Source organism: Gorilla gorilla, chromosome 2 (genome assembly GCF_029281585.2).
Source record: "Gorilla gorilla gorilla isolate KB3781 chromosome 2, NHGRI_mGorGor1-v2.1_pri, whole genome shotgun sequence".
NCBI lineage: Eukaryota > Metazoa > Chordata > Mammalia > Primates > Hominidae > Gorilla > Gorilla gorilla.
The window spans coordinates 27,552,638-27,573,266 of NC_086017.1; the positions used below are offsets into that span (position 1 = coordinate 27,552,638).

General features: G+C 37.8%; 1 protein-coding gene across 35 annotated transcripts in view; it reads right to left on the minus strand.

Moving 5' to 3' along the window:
• Positions 1-20,629, minus strand: part of TBC1D5 (TBC1 domain family member 5) — a 588,093-nt gene that overhangs the window by 562,575 nt on the left and 4,889 nt on the right. For 2 of the 35 annotated variants that reach the window (XM_063703452.1, XM_063703441.1), the window contains exons 2-4: positions 15,980-16,096; positions 14,262-14,391; positions 12,218-12,333 (exon numbers count right to left, since the gene is read on the minus strand). The exons of 30 other annotated variants lie outside the window; for them this stretch is intronic. The gene's annotated coding sequence lies outside the window, so the exon portion shown is untranslated. The remainder of the gene's footprint in view (positions 1-12,217; positions 12,334-14,261; positions 14,392-15,979; positions 16,097-20,629) is intronic. 3 more of the 35 variants (XM_055381156.2, XM_055381135.2, XM_063703443.1) reach the window with 2 other exon arrangements.

The window sequence follows — 20,629 nt, forward strand, 5'->3', positions numbered from 1 at the left end:
AAATAATCTTTATTTAATACTATCAAACTTTCACACATTAACATAAATAATATTTGTGTAAATATAATGAGAGCTTTACTCAGCATCTACTGTGTCATGTTCTGCAAATAAACAGATCACAAGGACCTACCTCAAAAAGTTCATTAGTAATTACCAATTAATACACATTTCTTACCAAAACAAAGGCCCTAAATGAGATGAGCATCTTCAAGCCACCATCCCATGTACTCCTCTAACTTTGTACATGGCTTGTTCATCATATACTGATAGAACAGTCTTGTTACACATGTTCCTGGCCTGTTGCTCCTCCTGGTTGTCTGATTAGTGTCTAAAAATAGGGTGAAATGCTGAGTTATTTACAATCTAAGCCTCTTTGTACAAATTTTGATATATGCTTTCCAGTGACTAGGTGGCCACCAATATCCTCCATACTACTCCTTTACTCCTTTTCAAAACATGTACCACTCTAAGGAATATATTTTATATCACAAACCCATACACATACACATTTAACTGAAACAAAATTTTTATAATAACCACCTTTACACTTACTATGCACAGTGCACTTGATATTTTTCATTTTTTTTTTATGCTGACGGCAGCCCATGAAGTATGTCACAAACCACTAACCTACACTAGAATACTGCTCTAGAATTCAACCCTACTAAGAGAGTGCTGAAATGACAAGAGTGTTTTTCCTTCCTCTTCTCCATACTGAAGTAGGAAGTTAATAAGACAAGATAGGAAGGGGAAAAGCGAAGGTGCCCTCCAACACATTTGGAGAGCTAGCCCCAAAGGTCTGACTACTCCCCCGGCCACTAGCTTAGCAACAGCCAGCACCCTATTTATCCTAATCCCTCCTTTTCTTTCTCTTCCCACCCACTGGCATATTCCCAAAGGTTTTTCCTAAAAGAAGATGGTTCTTGGGGATTATTGTTATGAATGGACCTGTTTTTATTGGTTTGTTATTACTGTGAAATACATAACATAAAATTTACCATTGCGGCCGGGCACAGTGGCTCACGCCTGTAATCCCAGCACTTTGGGAGTACAAGGAGGGCAGATCATGAGGTCAGGAGATCGAGACCATCCTAGCTAACATGGTGAAACCCCGTCTCTACCAAAAATACAAAAAAATTAGCAGGCATGGTGGTGGGCACCTGTAGTCCCAGCTACTCGGGAGGCTGAGGCAGGAAAATGGCGTGAACCCTGGAGGCAGAGCTTGCAGTAAGCCGAGATCGCGCCACTGCACTCCAGCCTGGGTGACAGAGTGAGACTCCAACTCAAAAAAATAAAATAATTTACCATTGTAACCATTTTTAACTGTACAAATCAATGTTAAGTATATTCACAATGCTGTACCATCATTACCACTGCCTATTTTCAGAACTTTCATCATTCCAAACAGAAACTCTGCACCAATTAAACAATCATTCCCCAATGCTCCTCCTCCAGCCCATGGTAATCTCTAATTGATTTTTATAATACCACTTAATAAATATATACAAAATAAGTAAAAATAGAATTAAAAAACCCTATAGACAGATGACCCAGACTCAAAAATAATCAAATTTTGCTATAGTTATTCAACTGTCCCAGACCTATTTCACCACTACATACTGAAAACATACAAAAAGTACAAATTCTTCTTACATAATCCCAATGTCATTATCTCAACAATATCAATAATTCCTTGGTATCATCAAGGATTGAAATTTTAAAAATAAAATCAACTAAATTACAAAAAAGATTTGCTTCCACCAAAGTTTTCATTGATCCTCTCAATACTGCAATAATTTATAGTTTCTTAAATAAACTTTTTTATAAAGGATAATGGCTATTTAAGACAAAAAAACTACAATGTTTCAAATGAAAGCTTACCATCAACTAATAACACTGGTCACCATACACACTGACAAACCACTAAGGAGAAACTGCAGTGTTATGTATTTTTCCACTACAAATCTAGAATGTTATTGAGTATCTGAAAAATGAAAGGTTTCTCAGCAGAGCACCACAAAAGTCACCCAGTAAAACCTGTTAGCATATTATTTATTTCCCATAAGCAATCATGACTAGAAAAGCCCATTTTGTCCAGTATTATTTTTTTAAATGGACTATTAGATAAACTTAAAAATCTAGATTTCTTTTGTTTAACCTCAGTTTTCTTAATAGTACTACAGAATGTGAAGACATGATTATCCACAAAAATCCCTTTGGTTTTGCAGAAAGGTCAAACTACAGCACCGAAGAGATACATGAATAAACTCTACTTAACAAACAATAGTAGTAACTGCTATTCCTATGAGGACTGACTTTGATGCACAAAAGTTTGACATAATAAAATCAAAAAATATCATTTTCAAAATATAAAATTAGAGGATATAAAACAGAGGCTCACTCAAACTTAACCTATAATTTTTCACATAGTACATTCACTAGTTAATAAGAAATTACCAGTCTGTGTTATATAAACAACCAAAGCTCAAAATAGGAAATACAAAGCCAAATGTAAACAAGAAAATAATCTACATGTGTTTTATACAGTGTCTTTTCTAATCCTATGTATTTTTACTAATGCAAAATATATCAACTTAGTATAATCCTAACACTCTTTAAAGTTTGTGATTATAAGGGATTACCTCCAAGATCAAAACCAGCACTGCATGAATACTAATATCACATGATCTAACTACACAAAAATTTGCTCTGCTCAAGTTTTGCATCACATGAGTGTCTAAAGTAAATCAAGAAAATTAAAACACTTAACATGTTTAATAGGAAGTATTTGTGTATGTGTGTATTTAGATAAAGCCGTGTCGCTCTTTTTACCCAAATCACTTTCAAGTATTTGATTGAAGATCTTGCAACTTTTTAAAAGATAAATCAAGAAATGGCTGCTTTGTTTTCAATGTCTCTGTAACGTGAAAAAAACTGAAAAGCTACAAATGTAACACATTTGTGTAGCCAACATTTTTAAAATGATATCAAGTTTCAAAGATAAAAACCTCTGCATTGTCTTTATAATATTCTTAAATTTCATTATAATAAAAAATATGGTTTAAAAATGCAATCAGCTAATACATTCTACTTAGTCATCACTACTCAATGAGAAAATAATGGCTAAATGTTGAGTAAAAATAAAAGAACTAGAAAATAATTTGCAAGGTGTACAAGTAATTCTACATCATAAAACACTGTAGGTTGGGCATGGTGGCTCACACCTATAATCCCAGTACTTTGGGAAGGCAAGGTAGGAGGATTGCTTGAGCCCAGGAGTTTGAGACCAGCTTGGGCAACATAGGGAGACCCTGTCTCTAAAAAAAATTTTTTTTAGGTAGCTGGGCATGGTAGCACATACCTGTGGTCCCAGCTATTTCAGAGGATCACTTGAGTGGGGAGGATCTCCTGAGCCTGGGAAATCAAGGCTGTATTTAGCAGTGATAGCACCACTACCCTGTAGCCTGAGCAACAGAGTGAGACTTTCTTTTTTTTTTGACTTTACTTTTTTTCTTTTTTTTTGTTTGTTTTTTGAGATGGAGTCTCGCTCTGTCATCCAGGCTAGAGTGCAGTGGCACAATCTTGGTTCATTGTAACCCCTGCCTCTCGGGTTCAAGCGATTCTCCTGCCTCAGCCTCCCAAGTAGCTGGGATCACAGATGTGCACTACAACGCCTGAGTAATTTTTGTATTTGTTAGTAGAGACAGAGTTTTGCTATGTTGGCCAGGCTGGTCTTGAATTCCTGACCTCAACTGATCCGCCTGCCTCAGCCTCCCAAAGTGCTGGGATTACAGGGATGAGAAACCACACCCGGCCGAGACTGTTTCAAAAACAACAACAACAAAAAATTATATTTGTGTCTCAACTATAAACTATAAAAAGAAAAATCTAGGTCTATCAAATATTCTATAGAAATAAGTATTCTTAATTTAAACAGTAATTAGAGTTCTCTGATGGCTGTTATCCTAAATTATTGCAGGTCAATAAATTTACCTTTGGAAAACAAAAGTGTAATGTCAAGTACATAGTTCATAACCATTTTTTAACTGAATTAATTTTAAAAAATTCAGGTTTACCGTAAGTTAACTGTCAACATGAACTTCAACATCAAGAGACAGAAAAGTAAGTGTGTGAGAGCATGTGTGTGTGTGTGTTGTGGCTGGCAATCTTTTTAACTTTTCAAATAAAGTCACTAATTTCATCTTGCCTTCATGCCACTGCCTCTTTCATAAGTGTCATGAAAAATGTGAAGCTGTGAGCCTGGCTGGTGGAAGTTGCAGTGAACCGAGATTGTGCCACTACACTCTAGCCTGGGAGACAGAGTGAGACCCTGTCTCAAAAAATAGTAATAATAATAATAATGTGGCTGGGCATGGTGGCTCACGCCTGTAATCCTAGCACTTTGGGAAGCCGAGGCGGGCAGATTCCCTGAGCTGGGGAGTTCAAGACCAGCCTCAGCAACATGGCAAGACCCCATCTCTACTAAAAACACAAAAATTAGCCAGGCGGTAGTGGCACATGCCTGTAATCCCAGCTACTAGGGAGGCTGAGGTAAAAGAATCGTTTGAACCCAGGAGGCAGAGATTGCAGTGAGCCGAGATCATGCCATTGCACTCCAGCCTGGGCGACAGAGCAAGACACTGTCTCAAAAAATTAATTAATTAACTACTACTACTACTAATAATAATGTGAAGTTGCCTGACCTGTGAGCAACATACACAACCAAAGTTATGGAAAACTAACCATCAAATCAACAGGTAAAGCCTTATTCTGATATTTTCTTGCCTTCAAAAAAAAGTATCATTACTATCAACGTCCTTAACTCTTCTATATTAAAAGTATCATCAATTCTTTTATATTATTTGTACAATTTCAACCTCCTTGCCAGATTTAATTAACACTTCTATTTTACTCAGCACAAGTATCCCTTATACAAAATACTTGGGACCAGAAGTGTTTCAGATTTTTTTTCAAATTTTTGAATATATGCATATTCAAAAGATGGGACCCTAGTATAAACATAAAATTCATTTATCTTTCATTTATACCTTACGTACACAGCCTTAAGGTAATTTTACACAATATTTTGTGCATAAAACAAAGTTCTCACTGTGATTCATCACAGGTCAGGTTAGATATTTTCCACCTCTGGTGTCACATCTGCACTCAAAAAGTTTTGGATTTTGGATCATTTCAGATTTCAATTTTTCAAAAGCTCACCCTGTAGTAACAATTTTTAAGTTGCAATATCTTGGGAACCCACTCAGAGTCATACACTGTCCTCAGTGCCTTTTACAAACATAACTGCAATACACCCACAATACACCTGCAAGGTAGTCGTTATCCCTAGTTTACAAATGAGAAAAGTCTCAGAACAGTTGTCACTTGAGCATGATTGCATTACTAAGTGGTGGAGCCAGATTCTAATCCAGATCCATTTAACTTTAAGGTCTGTTTGCTCTTCCCACTAGCCTAGGATCTCCCTTACACAAACCTTGTTCATGGATGAAAAACACATCTCCCACTATTTTTTCCCCAGAAATGTATTTGGGACTGGGGCAGTGAGAGTAAAGTAATTTCCAGGACTAATTTTTGCAAATAGCAGGACACGGTTTTCCCCAAATGTGGTTTGCATTTTACCATTTCAAATATGAATATTAAGAATCACATTATTGGGGTGAAATTGGTCACTGAGTACAAAAAAATAGTTCTAAAGAATGAATAAAACCTACTATTATATAGTGCAACTATTATTAACTATATTATTGTCTAGGGTGACTAGACAATAATAATAATGGTACATTCTAAAGTAACTAAAAGTGTAATTTGATTGTTTGTAATACAAAGAATAAATGTTTCAGGGGATGGATACCCATTCTCTATGTGTGATTATTTCACACTGCATGCTTGAACCAAAACATCTCATGTACTCCATAAATATATACACCTACTACATACCCACAAAAATTAAAAAATTTAAAAAACCAAAAAAGTAAAAATAAAAAAACACATTATTAATATAGCAAGACTTAAAAACATCCATTAATCACACCACAAAAGATTTCCTACAAAAATACTGATGATTCTGAACAGAGCAAAGATCCAAAAGTTGGAGTAATGTATTGGTAAAAGTACTGCCAAACAGTATCTGTGTTTACGAAGTATAAACAATAATTTTCTAAGAATAAAATAATTATGTGAAGCTCAGAACTGCTTATACAGTTTGCCCTTGAACAACATGGGTTTGAACTGTGCCAGTACACTCGTGGATTTTTTCAAAACATGTATTTAAAAAATTTTTTGGAGATTCACAACAATTTGAAAAAATTCAGATGAACCACACAGCCTACAAATATCAAAATTAACGCATAAAATACATGTAGATATCAGTCTATTTATGTGTTAACCAACTGTTTATATTGTCGGTGGGGCTTGCAATAAACAGTAAGCTATTAGTAGTTAAGTTTGAGGGAGTCAAAAGTTATCAATGGATTTTCAACTGCACAGGGAGTGGGCAACCTTAACTCCTACACTGTTCAAGGGTCAACTACATTAGAATACTTCATTATAATACTAGAACCAATCAGAAAATATATCTATCTATACATGTTCTCTTTAAAATCAGAGAATATTTTCCAATTCTATCTGAAAATGTCTATTTCACTATTTTACCCTTACTCCTGAAATATATTTTCATCAGGTATAGAAATCCAGATTGGCAACTTTTTTTTTTTTTTTTTTTTTGAGACAAACTCTCACTCTGTGTTATCCAGGCTGGACCGCAGTAGCACAATCACAACTCACTGCAGCCTCACTGGGCTCAAGCAATCCTCTAGCCTCAGTCTCCCAAATGGCTGTGCCTATGGTCTCAGCAGGGACCACCAGCACATGCCACCATGCTCGTCTAATTTTTTTGAAGTATTTGTAGAGATGGGGTCTTACTATGCTGTCCAGGTTGGTCTCAAACTATTGGGTCCAAGCAATCCTCTCACCTCAGCCTCCCAAAGTGCTGGGGTTACAGGCATGAGCCACCGCACCCAGCCTAGATTGGCAAATTTTTTTCCAGCACACTGAGATATCACTCCACTGTTTCCTGGCTTCCATTTTTGCCCCTGTATAGTCAGCTATCATTGTAACTGCCTCAGCTCCTTTGAAGGTAATCTTTTATTCTCTGGCGATTTTTAAGAGATTTTCTTTGTTGTTGATGTTCTTCATTTTACTATGATGTCTCTAGAAGCATATTTTCTTTACGTTATTCTGCTTGCAGTTCTCTCAGCTTCTCAAATTTGTCATGGTGCTTTTTATCAGCTCTGAAACATTCTCAACTATTATCTCATCAAATATTGTCTATTCCTTTCCCATTATGTTTCCCTTCTGCTCTTGGAAAACTAATGAAAGACATGTCACTTTCTCATTTTATGTAATATGTGTATGTGTGTGTTTATAAATATATATCTTACCCTCTTTCTTTTTACCCATTTCCTTCTCTGTGATACATTCTGGATAATTTCTTCACTCATATATCCAGGTCATTGTGTATCTCTTTCTTTAGTTGTATCCAATCTGCTGTTAACTACACCCAAGTTTTTCATTATAGTTATTACTGCATTTTTCACTTGTAGAGGCTTCATTGCTTAGGTCTTTTTCAAATGTGTTAAGTTTCTTGTTCCCAGCAGATATTTTTCCATCAATAAATACAGTTGTTTTATAATCTCTGTCTGATATTTCCAATATCCAAAGTTTTTAAGGGTCTATTTCTGTCGTTTTTGCTGCCTCTTACTCATGGTATCATGTTTCCTTGCATGCTTGGTTATAATTTACTGTGAACTAATTCTATGGAAAATTATTTGTGAGAATTCCCTGGAGCCTAAAATTAAAATGTATTCTGAGAGGATTTTCATTTCTTTCTGTGAGGCATCTAAAACCACTTTAAGTTACAGCTTGAGGGATTTTTTTGGTACCAGGCAAAGTAAAATTTGAACTGCAAATCCAAGAGAGAGAAGGCCAGTTGTTATAACTACTTAGGAGTGAAGAAGTGTTTTTTTTTTTAGGTACAAGGCAACTTTTCTTGCAGCCTCCTGTGGGCAAGAGCATAGCAGGGTTTTAATTTTGGTTCGCTCATACTCTACAGGCATGGCTCTTTGGAGTCTCAGTTTTATAGGGAAGGAATTTCTTATTAGACTCCCCACCTTGGGCCAACCTGGGCTTCCATTTCTATATCCTGTGCCTTGTGAGGCCTTCAAAAGCAAAGTAAAAGCTCCTCAGAATGTGGCAAATGTCCTCAGAAGAAAAGCAGTCTTTAATACTCTGCTTCTCTCTCTGAATTCCTGCCTTCATATAGATTCAGTCCTGGTAATTTGTTTTTTAATTTTAGGTTCAGGGGTACATGTGCATGTTTGTCATATACGTAAACTGCATGTCACAGGGGTTTGGTGTGCAGATTATTTCATCACCTAGGCAATAAACACAGTACCCAAGAGGTACTTTTATGATCATCTCCCTCCTCCTCCCACCCTCAACCCTCAAGTAGGCCCCAGTGTCTGTTGTTCCCTTCTTTGTGTCCATGTGTACTCAATGTTTAGCTCCCACTTACAAGTGAGAACATGCAATATCTGGTTTTCTGTTCCTGCATTAGTTCACTTGGGATAATGGCTTCCAGCTTCACCCATGTTGTTACAACGGACATGATTGTCATTCTTTTTTATGGCTGCATGGTATTCCATGGTGTGTATGTACCACATTTTCTTTATCCAGTCTACCACTGATGGACATTTAAGTTGATTCCATGTCTTTGCCGTCGCGAACAGTGCTGCAATGAACAGACGTGTGCATGTGTTTTTATGATAGAAAAATTTATATTTCTTTGGGCATGTACCCAATAATGGGGTTGTGGGTCAAATGATACTTCTATTTTAAGTTGAGAAATCACCACACTACTTTTCCACAATGGCTAAACTAATTTACATTCCCACCACCAGTTTTTAAGCATTCCTTATTCTCTAAAACCTCACCAGCATGTTATTTTTTGACTTTTTAGTAATAGCCATTGCTGACTGGTATGAGATGGTATCTCATTGTGGGTTTGATTTGCATTTCCCTAATGATTAATGATGCTGAGCATTTATTCATATGCTTATGGCTGCATATGTATGTCTTCTTTTGAAAAGTGCCTGTTCATGTTCTTTGCTCAATTTTTAATGGGGTTGTTTGTTTTTTGCTTGTTCAATTGCTTAAGTTCCTTATTGATTCTGGATATTATACCTCTGTTGGATGGATAGTTTAGAAATATTTCCCCCCATTCTGTAGGTTGTCTGTTTACTTTGCTGATGATTTCTTTTGCTGCTATGCATGTTAGCTCTGAAAGAATAAACCTTTTTAATATATTTTATCCTGCTCTTCTAGTTGTTTTCAGAAAATTACTTTGTCCATGTAAACAAGCTGACCATATTACCCTGTTTTCTATTTCAAAAGGTTTCCTATTTTTATATCTTAATCACTAAAAGTTTCATTTTGTGGAACTACGTAACACTAACAGCAAAGAATAACCTCTTTACTCAACTTGATTCCACCAATACTGTCTAGGATAGAATCTTACCAAATCTAACAGATCAATCCTATTATACGGCTACTAATAGATAGTAAGATTCTGAAATTAAGTCTTCAAATAGAAATACGTATAACAGCTGTGGAATTTAGTGGTCTACTGATTGTCCCCCCACTAGCAATACTTAAAATGTAAAAAAATTGGCCGAACATAGTGGCTCATGCCTGTAATCCTAGCACTTTGGGAGGCCGAGGCAGGTGGATAACGAGGTCAGGAGTTCGAGACCAGCCTGGCCAAAATGGTGAAACCCCATCTCTACTAAAAATACAAAAATTAGCCGGGCACGGTGGTGCATGCCTGTAATCCCAGCTACTCGAGAGGCTGAGACAGGAGAATCACTTGATCCCGGGAGGCGGAGGTTGCAGTGAGCCAAGATCGTGCCATTGCACTCTAGCCTGGGTGACAGAGTGAGACTCGGTCTCAAAAAAAAGTACAAAAATTAAGCATTTGAAACAACTGGAAGCTTAGCCAGTGTGGTGAAAAGACAATAAATAAAGGAGAACTGAGTTCAATCTTGTTTCTGCCAAGAAACAGAGTCATAAGAAACAATAACAAAAGCAGAAATCACCAAAAAGAGGAAATAACCCAAACGTTTATTAAATTGTTAATCGTCCACAAATCTACATGAAATAAATGATTTTACTAGAAAAATACAAATTACCAAAATTGATCCAAGAAATGAGAGAAATTTAACACATAAATAACCAAGGAAGAAACTAAGAGAATAAACAAAGGAATACTCCACAAAAAGCACCAGGCCTACACAAATAGGTGAGTTATTTCAATGACATGCTCTTTAAACTGTTCCAGAGCACAGAGAAAGGATATTATTTTGATGAAACCTGTAAAACAGTGATGTTAAACCTCACAAAGAGAACACATAAATAGAACTGCATGCCTGTTTTGCTTATGAATGACTATGGCTACAAACATCCAAAAGAGTATTAGCAAGTAGAAATCCACACTATATTACAAAGTAATATACAATAAATGTTCACTCTAAGAACATAACAATATTTTGATACTAGAAAAATGTTACTATAATTCACCATATTGGAAGGACAAAGGGTGGAAGATATAACTATGTCAAGAGAAACCCAAAAAGGCATTTGATAACAGTCAACATCCACACTTTACAGAAATTATGTTATATGTGATTTTAAAGAGCACACACGCATACCCACACACCGTAACCAAAGTCAGCACAATGTTTAACGGAGCAATATTTGAAACATTACCATTAACATCAGGCATCAAACAAGGAGCCTGGCTGCCATCACTATTAATTAAATTTATTCTGAAAGTGGTAGCCAAAGGAATTAGATAAGCCAACAAAATAAAAAGGTGTAAATATTAGAAAGGAAGACGGAACATTCACCAGTTTGTAGGTATTTTCTACCTAGAAAACCAAAGAGAATCAACTGAAAAACTATCAAAAATCATGAAAGTAAACATGTGAGATCAACCAAAAAAAATTCATAAAGAGAATAATGAGGGAAGTCTGGTCCTATTCAGATATTATAACGTACTAAGAGCTACAGGAACTTGTTACTGATACATATAGAGACAAACGGCTCAATGGAATAAATCCAAGATTCCAGAGACAGATCCAAGAACATATGGGCATTTTGAATTTAATAAAGGTGGTGCTTCAAATCTGTGGAAAAAAGGTAACTTAATAAATTATGCTACAAAAGTTGTCAAGCCATTTGAAAAAAAAAATAAATTTGGTTCCTTACTTCCTCTGTACACAGAAAAAATATTTTCAAATAGGTCAAAGACTTATACATAAAAATATGAAACCATAAAAATGTAGCATCAATTAAGTGTTAACAGTTTTATAATTTTGGAATAGGGAAAGTCTTTCCAACATTATCCCAAAACCAAAAATCGTAAACAAAAAGAGTAATATATGAGACTACATAAAAATGTAATAGTCCTTAATAAGAATTTTAAAAATATATAGCAAATTTAAAAACAATGTTGGGAATATTTCCAATATACGATAGGCATAGAGTTAAAGATACAATACTCAAGTGCACCTGAAAATCAGTAAAAAAAAAAAAAAAAAAGTGAATATCCCCAAAAATAAACAAAGGCTCAAACAGGCAAATAAGAAAGAAAAATAAAAGCAATCTATCAATTTTTGCCAACAGACTAACCAAAAACAATGATTTACAACACCCTCTGATAGCAATATTCTAAACAAATTAGTTCTCTCCTGCACTAAAAGCTGAGGTATAAATTATCTTTCTATAAGGCAGTTTTGCAGTTAAGTACCAAAATTTCTATTACACATACCCTCTCATACAATAATCTCAACTCCAGAAACATGCTTAGGGTACTATCAGTGCATGAGGATTTGTGAAAGATGAAATTTGAGAGAAAAAAAAAAAAAACAGAACACAAAACTGATTAAGTTACATGCTCAATTAAAATGTAAAAATTAGGAAACCGGGCCGGGCAAGGTGGCTCACGCCTATAATCTCAGCACTTTGGGAGGCCAAGGCAGGCAGATTACGAGGTCAGGAGATCGAGACCATCCTGGCTAACACGGTGAAACCCCATCTCAACTAAAGATACAAAAAATTAGCTGGGTGTTGTGGTACGCACCTGTAGTCCCAGCTCCTCAGGAGGCTGACGCAGGAGAATCGCTTGAACCCGGGAGGCAGAGGTTGCAGTTAGCCAAGATCACGCCACTGCACTCCAGCCAGGGAGACAGAGCGAGACTGTCTCAAAAACAACAAACAAACAAAATTAGGAAACCTTCTGAATAATTACAGAAATAAAGAACATTAAGTAAAATTGTTCAAGAAGAGTGAGAACAAAGGTCACTTTTTAAAATTGTACTTAATGTTGGTCAGGCATGGTGGCTCACGCCTGTAATCCCAGCACTTTGGGAGGCCAAGGCAGGCGAATCACCTGAGGCCAGGAGTTCGAGACCAGCCTGAACAACATGGTGAAACCCTATCTCTACTAAAAATACAAAAAAATTAGTCGGGCGTGGTGGCAGGCACCTGTAATCCCAGCTACTCAGGAGGCTGAGGCAGGAGAATCACTTGAACCAGAGAGGTGGAGGTTGCAGTGAGCCAAGAATGCACCACTGCACTCCAGCCTAGGGGAAAAGAGTGAAACTCCATTTCAAAAAAAAAAAAAAATTATACTTAATGTTGTACTTTGATTCTTAAGAAGACGAAAGTATAGACAGGAATTAATTCATTCCACAATTTTTGTAGTTTCATTTTTTGTATTTTAAGTTTGTGTAGCAAATTAAGTATAGTTGCAAATTCTTTGTCATTTTCTCCACCAATAGATGGAGTTTAATTCTCTTCCTCTCGAATCTGGGCTGACTCTGTCTTCTTAGCCAACAAAATACAGCAGAAGTAATGCTCTATCAGTTCCTAGCCTAGCCTTTATGAGGACTAGGTTTTTCCACTTTTTGCCTCTTGAAATGCTTGTTCTTAGAGCACTCCTTCTTAGAAGCTACCAGTCATGGCCAGGCCACAGGAAAAGGTCTCATTTAGTACCTCTAGTAAATAGCCCTAGCTGAGCTCCTGGACAGCAGCCAGCATAAACTGCCAGCTATGTAAGTGAGCCATTTGGAAGTAGATAATCTAACCCCCACTGAGCTGACACCAGATGAAACGAAGATAAACTACCCTCAATGAGTCCTACAAAAATCATAAAATCATGAGTAAATAAATATTACTGTTGTTTTAAGCTGCAAAGTTTTGAAGCCATTTGCCACACAGCAGTTAACAACCAGAACAGCCTCTTATTTACTGCTGTATTTTTAACACACAGAACAGTACCTGGTATTGGACATCTATTTTTAACAAGCATGCCACCAGAAGTATTAAAGTAAAGATGTTATACGTGGCCCTGGCACTCACAGAGCAGTCAAAAGCAGGACATAGACTAATGAGTAAAAAGGTAATTATAATTCACAATAAATATTATAATTCATAATTCATAATATTTATGTATTATGAGTAATACATAAATATTATAGTATAGAGTATTTGGCCAAACAGGAAGAGCACAACACAGACTTGGTAGTATAAAGAAGCTTCCTGGAACAGAGTGGCATTTAAGCTAAGACCTCACAAAAGTGAGTAAGATGAAGAGACAGAAAAACTACTCTGTGCCCAAGGCAAGCAAAAACATGAACACCTCCAAAATCAAAGAATTTCAGTACTTTTTACTTTTTTACAAAATCACACAATATAAGGGAGGCAAAAGAGGGGGTCATGAGGCTGGGTGCAGTGACTCACGCCTGTAATCCCAGCACTTTGGGAGGCCGAGGCGGGCGGATCACGAGGTCAAGAGACTGAGACCATCCTCGCCAACATGGTGAAACCCCATCTCTACTAAAAATACAAAAATTTGCTGGGCATGGTGGCACACGCCTATAGTCCCAGCTACTCTACTCAGGAGGCTGAGCAGGAGAACTGCTTGAACCCGGGAGGCGGAGGTTGCAGTGAGCTGAGATTGTGCCACTGCACTCCAGCCCGGTGACAAAGCAAGACTCTGTCTCAAAAAAAAAAAAAAAAAAAAAAAAAAAGAGGGTGTCATGAAACTGGAAATAGGCAATGGAGAATATCGGGTTTTAAGCCACAGAATAAGAGAATCATGAGAGCTTAAAAAGATTACCTACCTGGCTGCAGGGACACCAGTCAGAAGACCTTACAGAAACGAAGGCAAGAGATGATGGGGACCTGAACTAGAGAAGACAGAGTAGGGATGAAGACACAATGGGTTCAAATCCACAGGGTTGAGTTTGATGCCTGTAAACGAGGATGTAGAGAATGGAGTAAAATGTGTCTGCCACGTTTCTGGCTTGAATAACTAGGGAGATGGTAGTGCTGAGATTTAAAAAAAAAAATTAATTTAATTAAAAAAACACACACTTGTAAAGATTTTTTGTAAGAGAAGAAGGTAAATTCTGTTGCAGACTTACTAAACTGAGTTTCCTGTGAGCCATTAAGAAGTGGAGTTATCCAGCAGGCAATCAGATACACAGATCTGAAAGTTCAGGGAGGAAATCAGGTTGGAGGTCTAAGATAACAGACTCTTCGGGCTGGGCCTAGTGGTTCACACCTGTAATCCCAGCACTTTGGGAGGCCGAGGCAGGCAGATCACTTGAGGTCAGGAGTTAGAAACCAGCCTGGCCAATGTGATGAAACCCCATCTCTACTAAAAATACAAAAATTAGCTGGGCATGGTGGTGGGCGCCTGTAATCCCAGCTACCCAGGAGGCTGAGGCAGGAGAAGCACCTGAACCTATGAGGCAGAGATTGCAGTGAGTTAAGGTCACACCACTGCACTCCAGCCTGGGCAACAGAGCAAGACTCCATCTCAAAAAACAAAAAACAAACAAAAAAAGACTCTTCAGAAGCTTTTTCCATCTTGGTGACACTACTCCCACACTATCTACTTTGTAACATTCAACCACTCAGTTACTATTCTATAATGTTCTGGCTGGGCACGGTGGCTCACGCCTGTAATCTCAGCACTTTGGGAGGCCAAGGCGGATGGATCACCTGAGGTCAGGAGTTCAAGAACAGCCTGACCAATAGAGATGGCCACCAGAAGAGATGGCAAAACCCCAACTCTACTAAAAATACAAAAATTTTCCAGGCCTGGTAGCATTCGCCTGTAATCCCAGCTACTCAGGAGGCTGAGACAGAAGAATGGGAGGTTGCAGTAAGATTACACCACTGCACTCCAGCCTGGGTGACAGAGCGAGACTCCGTCTCAAAAAAAATAAATAAATAAAATTTAAATATATATATATAATTCTCTGACCGTTTGTCTTTATGAAGTATCTGTCTCTCCTTTCATTAATTCTTCCATATCAGTAGTTTCATGTTATAAGGACACTCAACTTTAATCAATACTTTGCCACACCCTTTGCAAAGTGGAATACATGATTGCCACTAATCATGAAATTTTGTAGTAGTTTTGTGACAAGATGGGGACATTAGGGAAACTGATCAGGACCACTTCCCATACTGGTAGAAAGCATATAGTACTCCTGATCAAAGTAGAAAGGAGGTAAGGAGCAATTTTCTGAAAGAAAGGAGACAAGGTATATCTAGAAAATAAACAGGAAGCCAAAAAATCAGTAAGAGGGCAGAATCAAAGGAGTCCAGAGAGAGAATCATGAAGCAGAAAGGGGGCCAGAGAAAGAAGAGTTCATACTAGGTGCTTCCCCATTCCTACCTCTCCCGTTCTGTCCTATCTTCACTGCATCCAGGTATATTTATCACTTCCCAATGACTTCTATTAACCTCAGTTCTGACAATTACAAAATGTGGCTTGGGGAACTTTAAGTAGTCCATGGCAGGAACATAGCTTGATGAGTAAACTCACCATAAGGATCTTACCAGAAGAAAATCATGAAATGTGATTTTGCACAGTCTGAGCTCTGTAGTCTGTCAGTTTTCTCTTTTAATTTACGCTAAACCACACAGAAAAAATCTTCAAGTTCTAAGGAAATAAAAGTGCAGAGTAATCACTTGGGGGGGGGTGGAGCTAGACGGCAATAATTATAAAGGAAGAGAGCTATGTACATTACCAGGAATCTTTTGACATAAAAGTAGAATCACAAAATTTCTGAGCTAGAAGGGTCCTTAGAGATCATTTGGTGGAGTGATTTTCCAGATATTTTAAAACCCTTTTGAGAGCTGAGTAGATAAAACACAGGTACCATATCAAAACATTGTATTTCAAGTCAATGAAATTAAGAAAAATCATTCTAGCACAACTTCCATAAGTCAAAATTAATCATGAAAAAACCCTTAAAAAAAATGGCTGGCTCCAGATGGTATGATTATGTACCTGGAAAATCTAAGAGAATTAACTGAAAAGCCATTATAATAAATAACAGATTCAAAAAGCGACTGGTTACACAATAAATATACAAAAGAAGTTAAAAACTCTTCTATTTACCAGCAATAGTCAGGTTAAGAAAATATATACAGCATTAAAGAAAGAAAATGGGTTCCAGCCTGGGCAACAGTGCAAGACCCTGCCTCAAAAAAAAATGAAAAGTAAAGATGGGCAGATCTTTTGACCCAGCAATTGTATTCACAACAATTTCTCCCAAATAATTAATGCATAGGCACGAAGGGATATTAGCTATAATAATGTCCAGTGTAGCACTATTTGTCATAAAGATTGAAGGAAATCTAAGTATCTAAAGATGGAGGACTACTTATAGTACATTCATACAATATAATTTCTAATACACTATATATAAACCTTTATAAATGTTTTATATACCTACATATATATGTGGAGGGCGGAGGGGGAGAGAAATCCCATTTATAAAAATAAAAAATAAAATACAGTGAGACAGAATAGAAGACCCAATAGTAAAGTTTCTGACATCCACAGAAAAACAAATCATTCATTAAACAGTATTGAGGAAACTGGCTAATCAAAAGCTTAAAATTTTTTGGACCCTCTACTTCATACTGTACAACTAAACATGTTCTAGAATAACTGCAAAACCAAAAATTGAAAATGAAAGTACGAAAACAGTTGAAAAAATAAACTTAATCACTATATAAACATAAGGTAGGAAAAGCCTATCTACGTAAGATACCTAAAGGAAGAACAAGACTTAGCTACATAAAATGTTAAAACCTGTAAGAAGGCAAGAGAAGGGAAGCATAAAGTCAAACCTGAATAAAGCTGTTTAACAAAAATGATAATCCCAATAATGGCAAGTAAAAGGCCTCTCAAATGGTTTTGTTGTAAAGGGTAAACTGGCATAATCTTTTTGGTAGGCAATTTGACCATGTACAACACAACTGTTAAAGATGGGCAACCCAGGCGTGGTGGCTCACAAATATAATCCAAACACTGTGGGAGGCCGATGTGGGAGGACAGCTTGAGCCCCGACGTTTGAGACTAGCCTGGGCAACATAGAGAGACATGGTCTCTACGACAAAAAAAAAAAATGTAATTAGCTGGGCATGGTGGCATGTGCCTGTGGTCTCAGCTACTCAGAAGGCCGAGGTGGAAGGATCACTTGAGCCTAGGAGCTCAAGGACGCAGTGAGCTGTGATCGTGCCACTGCATTCCAGCCTGGGCAACAGAGCAAGACCTTGTCTTAAAAAAAATAATAAAAATGAAAAATAAAGATGAGCAGATCTTTTGACCCAGCAATTCCACCCACAACAATTTCTCCTAAATAATGCATAGGCACAGAGGGATATTAGCTATAATAGTGTTCAACGTAGCACTATTTATCATGAAGAATGAAAGAAATCTAGGTGTCTAAGAATGGAGGACTACTTACGGTACATTCATACAATGAAATAGTATGGGGCCACTAAAAGTTACGTGGAAAACTAATGACATGAGTAATATCATATTAGGTGAAAAACAACTGCAAACAACAAAATAGCTGAATCCATTTCAGTTTTTTTAAAAAGGTATATGAGGCTGGAATGAGGTATAATTGTTATGGGTGGGTCTTTGTTCTTAGAACTCCCAAGATGGTGGCGGCCACTCCCAAGATGGCAGCAAGCCTTTTGTTCTCTGACCTGGGGTTCTTGGCCTCACAGATTCCAAGGAATGGAACCTTGGGCCATACGGTGAGTGTTATAGCTCTATTAGAAGCCATGGGTCACAGAAGAGAACCGTGGAACCCAGAGACTAGTGTTCAGCTCAATTAGGATGAACCCAGGCATTTAGCCATGCAAGAACAATAGCGAGTCTTTAGCCCGATCAGGAGCAGCAATGGGCACCTCGCTGGATCAGGAGCACAGCGGACACCCTGCTGGATCCGGAGGGGTGGAAGTCAGCAGCAGGTGTGCGACGACAGCAAACAGCAGTGGTGGATGGCGAGCGAAAGCTCAGCTCGAGCAGTAACAAACACGGACTGGAAGAGTGTGCAGTGGCAAGATTTAATAGAGTGAAAACAGGGCTCCCATACAAGGGAGGGGACCCAAAGGGGGTTGCCGCTCCCTGTCCTAATGCCTGGGTTTATATCCCAATCATTGTCCCTCCCCCTGTGCTCTCAGGCAATATACGATTTGACTATTTCTTTACCTCCTGCTTTAGCGTAATTTGTATTTTAGTGAGCCCTCTTTACTACCTGATTGGTTGGGTATGAGCTCAGTCACAAGCCCCGTGTTTAAAGGCAGATGCAGTCACCTTCCCCAGCTAGGCTTAAGAATTCTTAGTCGGCCTAGGAAATCCAGCTAGTCCTGCCTCTCATAATCATACCACTGCACTCCAGCCTGAGTAACTGAGACCTTGTCTCTAAAAAATAAAATTTAATAAAATTAAAATTAAAAAGGTAGATCTATAGGTACACACAAACTTGCACACACACATACCACAGGATAAAGAGACTTAAATTAACCCCAATCTTAGAGAAATGAAGGTGGGTGAGGAGGCAATTTGACCCAAGTCTTCCTAAGTCACCCCATCTATTTATAAAAATGAGCACTCTTACCATTAGACTCTTGTTCCTCATGGAAGTAAAAGGGGTCTAGTTTAATGAATATGCAGTAGACAAACATGGAAATAGTGGCACTACCTTTCCATCTCCTATCAACTCCACGTCTCCAACCTTGTTCCCCAAAGCTCCACCAGGGATCCAAGGCAATCAATCCACTATCCCATCCCAGGATGGCAAGAGATGTAACGTTAGGAACTCCTCTAGAACTTCTGCCAGGTAGCTGCTGGGACACCTCCAAAGTCTCAATATAAAGTCAAAACACTTCCTGGAGGCCTGGTGCAGTGGCTCATGCCTGTAATCCCAGCACTCCAGGAAGCTGGGGCGGGTGGATCACCTGAGTCAGGAGTTTGAGACCAGCCTGGCCAACATGGTGAAACCCCGTCTCTACTAAAAATACAAAAAAATTCGCTGGGCTTGGTGGCATGCACCTATAGTCCCAGCTACTCAGGAGGCTGAGGCAGGAGAATCACTTGAACCCAGGAGGCAGAGGTTGCAGTGAGTAGAGATCGCGCCACTGCACTCCAGCCTGGGTGACAGAGTGAGACTCTGTCTCAATTTAAAAAAAAGACAAAAAAAACACTTCCCACCTGTTGTGGGAAACTCTAAAGGGGTTCATTCTGATCCCCACTTATCAGCAAACAGAATGCATACCTCTGCAGCCGGTTCCTAAGATATGTGCTTATTCCAACTCCATCAGGTGGGAGCTGTTTTTCTCTGACGTATCTTCCCCATGGTGCTTATGTCAGAAGTGGGGGCTTACTTCTCACTGGTCTAGTTATTCTGAAGACTCACAATTAGAAGTGGGAATCTAAGTACTTTTGGTTCAACCTTTTTATCTTACTTAGGGACAAAAAGTTTAGTAACCCTAGAAGATAAAACGCTCCTGCTTAACCAATATGTGTTACTCAGCTTTCTAAACTAATACTTGCGGTACAAAACTGACATTCATTTTGCAGTATCTCTCAAGGCAAGACAGCCCTGAAGAGAACCTTAAGAAATTCCCAACAGTGCAGATAATTATTTTTCATCATTTGTTTTTATAAAATTTCAACAATAGGCATTACTTTCTGTAATTGGGGGAGGTGGCTCTTTTTTCTAATGGCAGGCTAACCTAACATACTGTGATTACTGGATCTAATACATGCACTCATAGCAGAATTTTCTTTAGACATACATACACAACTAGTCTTCCATAAAGTATCATAAAATTACATCATTCCATTTTAAAAAGTCAATCACTCTTCTTCATGTGGCCTTCATGACTAGCAAAAAAGTAAAGGTAAACACTCTTGTCTTAACAAAAAAACTATGATAATATGTAATCATCTGTAATGCCTATTTCAAAACTTTTAAGACTATTTTGTTTCAAAAAAAAAAAACCCAGTTAACATCTTTTCTAGGCAACTGAGTTAAGAAAAAGAGTAAATCTGCAATTACTGAATATTTTCATGGAGTTAGCCACAGAAACCACATGCAACACTGGACAATGACTGAATGACATTATCTTTAGATGTTTTTCATCCAAACTAATGGACATTCAGAAA